Below are 9,375 nucleotides of genomic sequence, written 5' to 3'. Positions count from 1 at the left end.
GTATTTAATAAAAAAAAGGTTTAAAGATTTAAGAGAGAAAGAAAATTTCATCTAAAGAGATTGGTAGAAGGAAAAGTGCCCATAATACTAGCAGCATTGCCGCGCTGAATGGCCAGAATAATTTTTTGAATAAGGAATGTTTTTGAACGGTGCTCACCTGTGGCATTTTTCAATTTCTTTCCTACAGTATTTACAAATTGCATAGCTTCCGTACACCACGGCCCGGGGGTTTCAACAGCGAAAGGTAAAAACTGGTAACCTGCATTGATAATTTCCTGATATTTCCTCCCCTTGTTAGCAGCAGCTTGTCTCGCAACTTCTCCAGTGGAATGCGAGGAAAGTGACAAGTGAGAAGAGGCAAGTGTATCAGAACAAGTCGCATCCCAAATTAAGTGTAGACCATGAGATAAACTCTAAGATAAACAAATTATAAATGTAGAAACGTTACCATTTAATAAATCATGCCTATGTAAGTAGGATCCTATAGATATTTTTATTTTTTGGTTTTTTGCATTTTTTTCACACAAAAACAAATACATAACCATTTTTTGTTCTAATTCTTATTTGTGGCTATAGAAGCAATAAAAATAAGGTATATATGTCCCATGCGCAAAAATGCTGTAGACCGGTGTAATTTATCGAAAATGTTAAAGGATTGGTCAATAAACCTATAATTACCGATAATCTATCGATTAATCTCACAACTAAACTATTAAGATAGATAATTATGGAGAGAATTTTTAACGACATAAACTTTTCAATGTTTAGGTATACCAGTTTACTTCCAACAAAAGCGATGTAAGAGCATTGTTGAGTTGCCATATATGATCACAATTCACAACCAACTGCTGTACTCATTTTTGAGGATTATCGTCCACTTGATCACCTTTGATTTCAGACAACTTGAGCATCAAAAGATCCTGTTTTATTTAAATTATCTCTCGCAATACCAATACCAAAAAAACAAAAGTGTTAGCGAGTGTACGCATGGATGATGTAATATATCGATTGAGAATATATATCGATGAGATTTATGAAAAAGTATCCATAGTTTTCTCTTGATAATTTCCGCTACTTATCTATTAATCGATAAATATCAGAGATAGACAATTTTCGTGGCAATAATAATCGATTATTATCAGCAGCTAACAATCATTATTAATTATTTTCAAAAGTTATCGATAATTATAAAAAGTTATCGATAATTATCAAACGTTATCGATCATTATCGAAAATTAGCGTTACGATTTATCGATAATTGTCGATTATTATCGAACGTTATCGATAAGTGTTTTAAAGTTATCGATAATTATCGATAAAATGTCGTGCACCGCTTGTAAACAAATTGCAAACGGAAATGATTCATCAAGTTCAAGTCGATGCAAACCGGTCGCACTTGCCACTCTCCGCATGTCACTGACTATCACGTGATGGTTTGTCGTTCCCGATTGTGAAAACAGGTGTTACATATTTTGGGCATAAATTTTGCGTCTATGAGACGTAACTGTTTTGTTCGATCACGAACAGAAAAATCGTATAAGTTATGAATCAATTGTGTTTTGTTCACCTCTATTATGTGCAACATGTTACATAAATGAAACATTTTACAATAAATAAGTAATTTGCAACAAACGCGTATCTAATAAACGTTAACGCCTTACGTGTAGGGTACGCAACAAACATGTACCATTAAATGTAGCCGATGCATATATTGAATGAATCCAGTTACACTCTTTTTGGGTATTTTTTATGAAACATATTTCAGGGTAAATTTTTATGTTTTACCCGAGAGGTTGATCACTCCAAAAACATAGGTTCCACCTGTGCAATATTGCACACAATAGTTATCAATTAACGATTAATCGATAATTATCAGACTGAACAGACATATCGATAAATCGATAACAATTACATTTATCGCTCAGCTCTAGTAGGTATACGAATTCACATAAACTGGGACCGATTTATTTGTGCACAATGCTGCATGGTTATAAAAAAAGCTGATTCGAGAAATTTAGTTATCAAATGTGAATGTGGAAATGATTTAGCTGCCAACTGCCAACAATTCCACTACTGGACTGTTCTGAGGTTCATTTAAATTTGGGTAAATTTCGCCAACTTTTTTTATACCTTGGCAGCATTGTGCACACAGCAAATAAAATTAAGTAATTAACACATCGGTTCCAGTTCACGTGAATTCGTATTCTGCCAACGCGGCAGCAAATGTGTTGGTACGTTTTTTCTCTTCTCGCTGACCGTTGGTTTTCACAATTCAAATGCTTGGAACGGACAATATTTTGCCTTCAAATTTTGATCGTTTTTTAATAACAAAATCTCCCGCTTTCAGTAAAAATGTGGAACCTGCCTATTGTACTGCCTGTGAATAGAATGTATGAAATTGCATTCCTTCAAGGACAAGGACTGCAAGCTTCGTTCGTCTAAATGTATTATTATTTACATTACAAATTTACGCAATGCTTCTTAAGGGATCTATTTTTAGAACATTCCAATCCTATTTATAAAACCATTCCAATGATAACACAAAAAAACATCCCGAGTTCCTGACATCCAACGATTAAAAAGGAAAATATTCGAATGGTCAAAATAAATGGTTTGTAATGCTGCCATCTAATGTCAATGTAACGCTCCACTTTCGATCGCCCACGGACTTTCAAACGATCGAACTGCCCCTAGCGGCGGCCAGTTGGCACATGGTCACAAACTGTTATATGGGATCGGCGCTTCTGATAGTTATAAATTTAATGGTGTCATCTTATGATCATGAGTGCTAAAATCGTGAACAAACTGAACATAAAAGTTTTATGATCACGAATTCCTAACCTATAAATGCAAGGATATTTTTGCTCAAATGTTAGGTTAGTCAATATTTGTAACTGAAGTGCAAGTACTTCCACTTGTATTTAAATTATTTTCATAATTCAAACAAAAAACATGTAATTCTTATGCAAATGTGTACTCCGTAAACTTAACCACACTTTGATTTAAATTCGCGCGTTCTTTCGTAAAACGTGATCTTGAAATCATGATTACGAAGTAGCCAATAGAAAGCGCCTATAGAAAGTACCGCAATCATCCGCCATTTTTTGACAAATTTGCTGCCAACTTAAAAAAATTGACAAATAAAATCTGAATAGCTGTAATTTTTTATAACCTAACTTCATCGTACTGTCATGTTTTATAAAAATATATACAGATATCTCCAAACAGGTGGAACAATCCCTAACATTAAAGTTACTAGAATCTGGTAACTTCCGCCATTTTTGGGCAAAAATCGTGCGTTCTCTCTCTAACACACGAGCCCAATGGATTACGGTACTTTCTATATTTAGTGACTAGTGATTTAGTGATTTTTAATAATGTACAAAAAAATAGTCACATGAAAATACTCAAGCGCGTCAGACATTGATAGTATATATGCCCCACATGCCTCTGATATTGAAGGTATGTTAATCTGCCAGTTTACATAGTGGGGGAGGCTATACGGAAAGGTAAAAAACGGTATTTATTCGAGCGTGTCAGATATTTGGAGCGTTGTACGTATAAGTTATGATACAACCGCCTATGCTTCAACTGCTGAACGCACTCAACTTTATTGACGTTTTGTTCCACATTCGCATGTGGAAATAGCTTCTGTTAATTTTGAATAATTTCCTTCAAAATTAAAAAAACTCCAACGCGCTCGAGAATGTCAAGGTAACATATTTTTTGCGTTTCTGACCTCTCCACGCCCTTACGTCGGGTTCAAACGGTCAGATTATTAAAATGCACACTTTTGAACACGTAGTCAGCCCACCTTACTTTATAGTCTGACGCGCTCAAGTAAATCCCAAAATCCCCTATTAGGCTCCCCTACTACTTATATGATTCGTGCATAGAAGATAGTTACCTCTCTTTGTGACGATCGGCCCTTATATGGTACAACCAGGTTGGCTCTCGATGAATGTGTGTGTTGCATATCTCGCAATAAAATTTAGTCTTCTTCTTATTGCCAACATTAACCTTGTGAGATGTTAACATGACGTGCAGCAAGATCTGTTCACGTTCTTTAGCCAGTTTCACTTTGCACACCAAACACTCGACGTGAGTCTGTGTAATTCTCATCCCTCTATCAAAATCGGCCCAATGCCGATGCTCGATTAAATTATGCAACTCATTCTGACTATTCGCATCGAAAGATTTCACAATCTTATGCTCCACGTCTTCTTTAGTAACGGGTTTTGCGTCGGTTTGCGGCTGGTCATTCTCCGTGTCGGACTGCTCATCTTCTGATTCCGAATCTGACTTTTCGTTACTATTTTCAGATAGTTTGCGAGTACCGTTCGCGCTTGTCGAAGGTATTTCGACTAAATCATGAACTACAGCATCGGGTTGTTCCACATCATTAATTAGCAAATCGAAGTTGTTGCTATTTGTTTGGTAAACTTTCCGCTGAAGTACAAGCAAATCGGACTGCTGGGAATTCTCTTGAAGTACCTGTTGTTTATGACATTCGTCCTTTAAATGATGGTGTATTAAATCGTAAAACACGTTCAAGTTTTTACACAGTTGACACGTGGCCGAATTGGCAGACGATGGAAGGAAGTAGACCTGATGCGCTTGGTATTCGACTTCTTGACCGATCCAGTAGCGGTGATAAGCTTCCAAGTTATCCACGCATTGGCTGTCGTTGACTTTTTTGAAGTGCTTGGCGCCTTCCAAGTGTTCTTTCATGAGTTTGAAGGCAAATTTGCAACAACACAAAAGACAAGCGCAGTCGGTGGTATTGTGTAACAGTATTACATGCAGCTCGCTGCCGTTTTTCATTTTTGTTTTTCCGGAAAACTGATGATTGCCGTACAGCAGACGTTCCAGATTCGAATGATAATGAATATCGAAATTAAAGCGCATAGGCGATTGAGGCGTGAAAGTCAAACAATTATTGCAAGTATTTTCGTTAATATAACCATTTACAATACTAGACTTTATTGGACTGATAGATGCAATTTGATCAGTTTGTCCATTATCCGGTTCGATTGCTTCCACTTCTTCCCCATACAGTTGCGCCTGCATTTTCAAAATCGCTACATTTCTGTACGTTTTAAACTGTTCCAAAATCAGTTTTTTGTGTCTCTTATCCAAAAGGTGATCCTTAAGCGATGTGTATGCAACATAGGAGCAAGTGCAAAGTTCACATAACGTATAATACTTATTAAACGGTACAAAGTACAATTGATGCACTTGAAATGCCAGCTCTTGACTCATCCATTGCTTGTGAAAGACTTCTACATTGGGTAAAGACGCTGAAACCTTATTTGCAGTATGCCTTTTCCCTCCAATGTGCGATACGACAGATTTGCGGCCGACAATAGTATCACATATTAAGCAGCTGCACATATCGTCATCTATAATTCGTAACGTGTAATAACTGACGCCGTTTATATAAACCGTATCGTTTTTAAATTCTCTGGTGATGTAAAAAAATCTGACAACTTCTGGGAAATATCCAACCGAAAAACGAAACTTAAACTTGGTGGGCAGCGTAACAGCACAAGTACAGCCACTTGAAGTTCCTACACCTTCAACTTGCACCGGCGTTTGGAGATCCAAAACACTGTTCTGATTGGATAACACCTGCTCAAAATGTTCATGATGTTGAATGCTCTCCCAACAGTCTATCTTCACCAATTCGTCGCATTTACTGCACCTAATCAAACATGTTTATAGTTAATGATCTGACAAAACAAGAAATCAATATACACATAAACTATACAATGGCACAAACATGAGAGGAATTCAGGCAAAAAATTAAAAAATGGACAGCGCTTTGAGGCGAGTAACTTAGTGCATTTTCCATGCATTGAATAGTGCTTTGTGTACAAAGGAAAATAAGTTATGGCATAAATATGAATCTTAGCATTGCCTAGTCTGCGCATGCGCACACATGATGTTTAAAATATGCGATATGTTTGCCTTTACTAGAAGAATCGTTGGTTAAAATTTCAAAAAAAACATTAAAGTTGGCATTGCGCAGTTTGCGCATGCGCACCTTAATCGTAAAGATTTTTCTTGGTTCATGTGCCAGTGCTATAAGCTACCGAATTCAAAAAGAACGAATATATTGAAAACTGTAGCAGTAGTAAAGGCCTCGGACGGGCGGACGGAGAAAGTGACCATAATAGCGCCTTCCATCATGAATTCCTTCGGAACGGTGTCCTTTCATAACCAAAAATGAAATGTACCATTATCACAATTTATCGCTGCGTAAATTAAAACATTTGCCATACTGGACATGGAATAAATAACAATAAACTAAGAAATAACATTTTGTGCTATCTCTTTGGTTAATCTCGAGATTAAGTTGGTATCATCTTTGGTCTTTGGATCCTCATTTATGCACCAATTTCGTCGGCAAAACAACACAACACTTTAATTTCATGGCGAGGATATCAATATTACGCCACCTTTCTTTGGTTAAGGTGAAGGTTAAGTTGGTAGAGCAAAATGTTGGTTTGGAAAGAAGGCGCAGGGATTGGTTTTGACCTACTTTTAGGGGAATTTTCTTAGTCCTGGATTTTTTTTGCAATAGGTAACATAAACCTTGAAGGTGTGTGCAAGACGGCGATCAAATTTCGCTGTCTTAAGGGAAGCCCCCTCCCCTCCTTAATCATTTATAACGCAACTCCTTTTTGAGATCAGCGTTTTGGGGGGAGGGGGGTAAAAATTAATTTTACCTTTCAAGGTTATGTAAATTAAAGGTCTCAAGGAAAGGAATCCTGGAATAATTATATCCATTTATAATGCCAATACTTTAAGAGCGAATATCTTGAAAACTGTTTGTCGGAAGAAAGTCCTGACAAAGGAAAAAAGAATCGTCTGGACGAGACATATTTATTGGTGAAGTCTCACCACTATACATTCTGCAAATGAGGGAGCTGGTCACAGCAACAATATCTCGAGCTTTCCAAAAGAGGGGTTGATCAAATGATATGATGTTACTGCAAAACTGGTCGTCTGCCATGAGTGCACAAATTAGGGTATCATATTTTCATCTCTATCTAGCCCCTGAAAAGTTTTGAAGTGGGCGGCTACCTGCGCCTGTTTTTATACTAGACTAGACGACGTACAGATGCCCGCAGTTTGTAACAGGTGGTCGCTTTAGGCTTAAAAAATGTTGGTATTGATTTTACAAATTTGCCAGTATAGGAAATTTTATGCGTGAGATCTGGTGCTGAGGGCAGTACATCACCGACTAGCTGAGCAGCACCTATAGTAGTTCAGTTATTGGTATTGTATATAATCCAGGATTTTTGTGCACTATACATGGTTTCAGAAGAACTGACAGTGTCAGCAGGCATGTAAGTTTTCAGACGAGGGATTTCTTTATCCAGGAAGTATGGCAGAGTATGGAATGATACCTCCTATCTCATGGAACGTATTTTCTCAGTCCAAAGTGCTCACATTAACATCTGCGTTGTCAAAGACAATCTGAATAAGTGCGCCTTTTTCAATTCCTAGTCTGTTCGCGCAATAGGCAAGTTTGACATTTTTTTATTGTAACTGTAATCGAGAGATTTTGTTCTTTTAAAACGACCAAAAAAAATTTGGGCACAAAATATTGATACTTATAGGTAAAATAACAAGTTTTCCGTTGCACGTCATTACTGGAATAATTTCACATACCAACCTAAATATTTAAATGGGATGTATTGTTATAAGTTAAAAACAGTTTATTTGAAATTATACGGTTGGTACAGAAATGCGACGTTGGCGCGACTCTGTACTATGCATTTAAGGTTATGTTGCTATCTGTCACCCATTCTGTCACCTTGCGTGTGCTTCGAATCGTCTAGTTTATCGTAGTTTCGTGCCTTTTTATCAAGCTTCTCAATTCCACAAACCAAACTGTTCTTTTCAGAGCAACTTTTTGTCGTACTGTGAAGCGTTATTTATTACGATGACGAAGAATTTGGATAGCACTGCTAAAAAAATGGTAGCCCCTGGTTACCTTTGCAGTCAGTAAGAGAGGTAACAAGAGCATAATTTTTACATTAGGTACCTATTCTACTAAGTAATTATCGTAGAGAGTGGCACAAGCTTTAAGTATCAGTATCTCCACGGTCAATACCATATCAGCTGCAGTGAAGAAGAATGAAGTGTTGAAATCGCCTTCAAAGAATCGTCATCGCCTGTGATAAATGTATCTAATTTGAACGTCGATGGTATTAGAAACATAATTTATAAAATGTACGAAAACAGTAAGTTGATCACACTTTGTTTCACAATTTGTATAATCAGAGTTGCAGAAGTGCATGTTACACTGGCATCTGTGCATGAACAGCTTCGTGAAAAAGTCATTTTTCTTTTCTTTTCTTTTTTTCTTTTTCTGCGTCAGCTATACAAACATTGGGTTTCATAATTCGTAATAGTAAACCGTTTAAAAATACTGATACGTTGTTGTCCTTGTATTGTGTTTTAATAAGGCCCAAATTGGAGTACTGTGATCTTATCTGGTATCCGATCTATTGGACCCACATTATCTCAATTGAGAAAATTCAAAGAAGATTTATGAAGTACGTTTCGTTTAAGCAAGATGGTCTCTATCCGGCTAGAGGTTGTCCCTATGATGAACTGCTTAGCCGGTTTAATCTGCAATCATTGGAGAAAAGACGTATTTGCAATAGTCTTAAATTTACCCATGGTCTATTACATAACCGTATTGATTGTCCTAGCGTCCTGTCCCTATTTAACTTTCATGTTCCGCCTCGTACTAGTCGCTATCCGTTAGTTTTTCTTAATCCGACACCCAAAACGAACTTGCTGTTAAAATCGCCAATGTGTTTGATGTCACAAAATTGTAATCAATACTGCACACAATGTGATTTAAATATCTGCTCATTATTAGATGTAATTAATCTATTTCATTATTCTTTAATTGGTTTGTCATTTCGTAGATATATATGTCTCCTTACATTTAAATATCTTTATTTTTTTATTTTTTTTGATAATCAATTTATAGTATATTATGTTTATTTTTCAATCATGCCATATTTAATTTCTGTAATTGTTCTGTAATTGGATGTACAAACATCTGTTGGACAATAAATCATTATTATTATTATTATTATTTTTCATGGTTCATTGGCATCATTGCGAACAGTGCTAAAAGAAATTGAATTTAAATGGAAAAAAACGAGCCCAGGCGAGGTCTAATGGAACTACCCCATGTGGCAAGTAAAAGAATTCGTTTTCTGCGCCAATACAAAGATTTCAATTAAAAAGATTTGTACCAATTTGTTTTTCTTGATGAAACGTGGATATTCCAAAATGGCACTATACAACGCTCATGGTAAGATAGTAATGGAAGAAGTGTGAAAA

Source organism: Photinus pyralis, unplaced genomic scaffold (assembly GCF_008802855.1).
Source record: "Photinus pyralis isolate 1611_PpyrPB1 unplaced genomic scaffold, Ppyr1.3 Ppyr1.4_LG4, whole genome shotgun sequence".
Taxonomy (NCBI): domain Eukaryota; kingdom Metazoa; phylum Arthropoda; class Insecta; order Coleoptera; family Lampyridae; genus Photinus; species Photinus pyralis.
The sequence above is the reverse complement of the archived record's forward strand: the minus strand, read 5'-3'. Positions refer to the sequence as shown.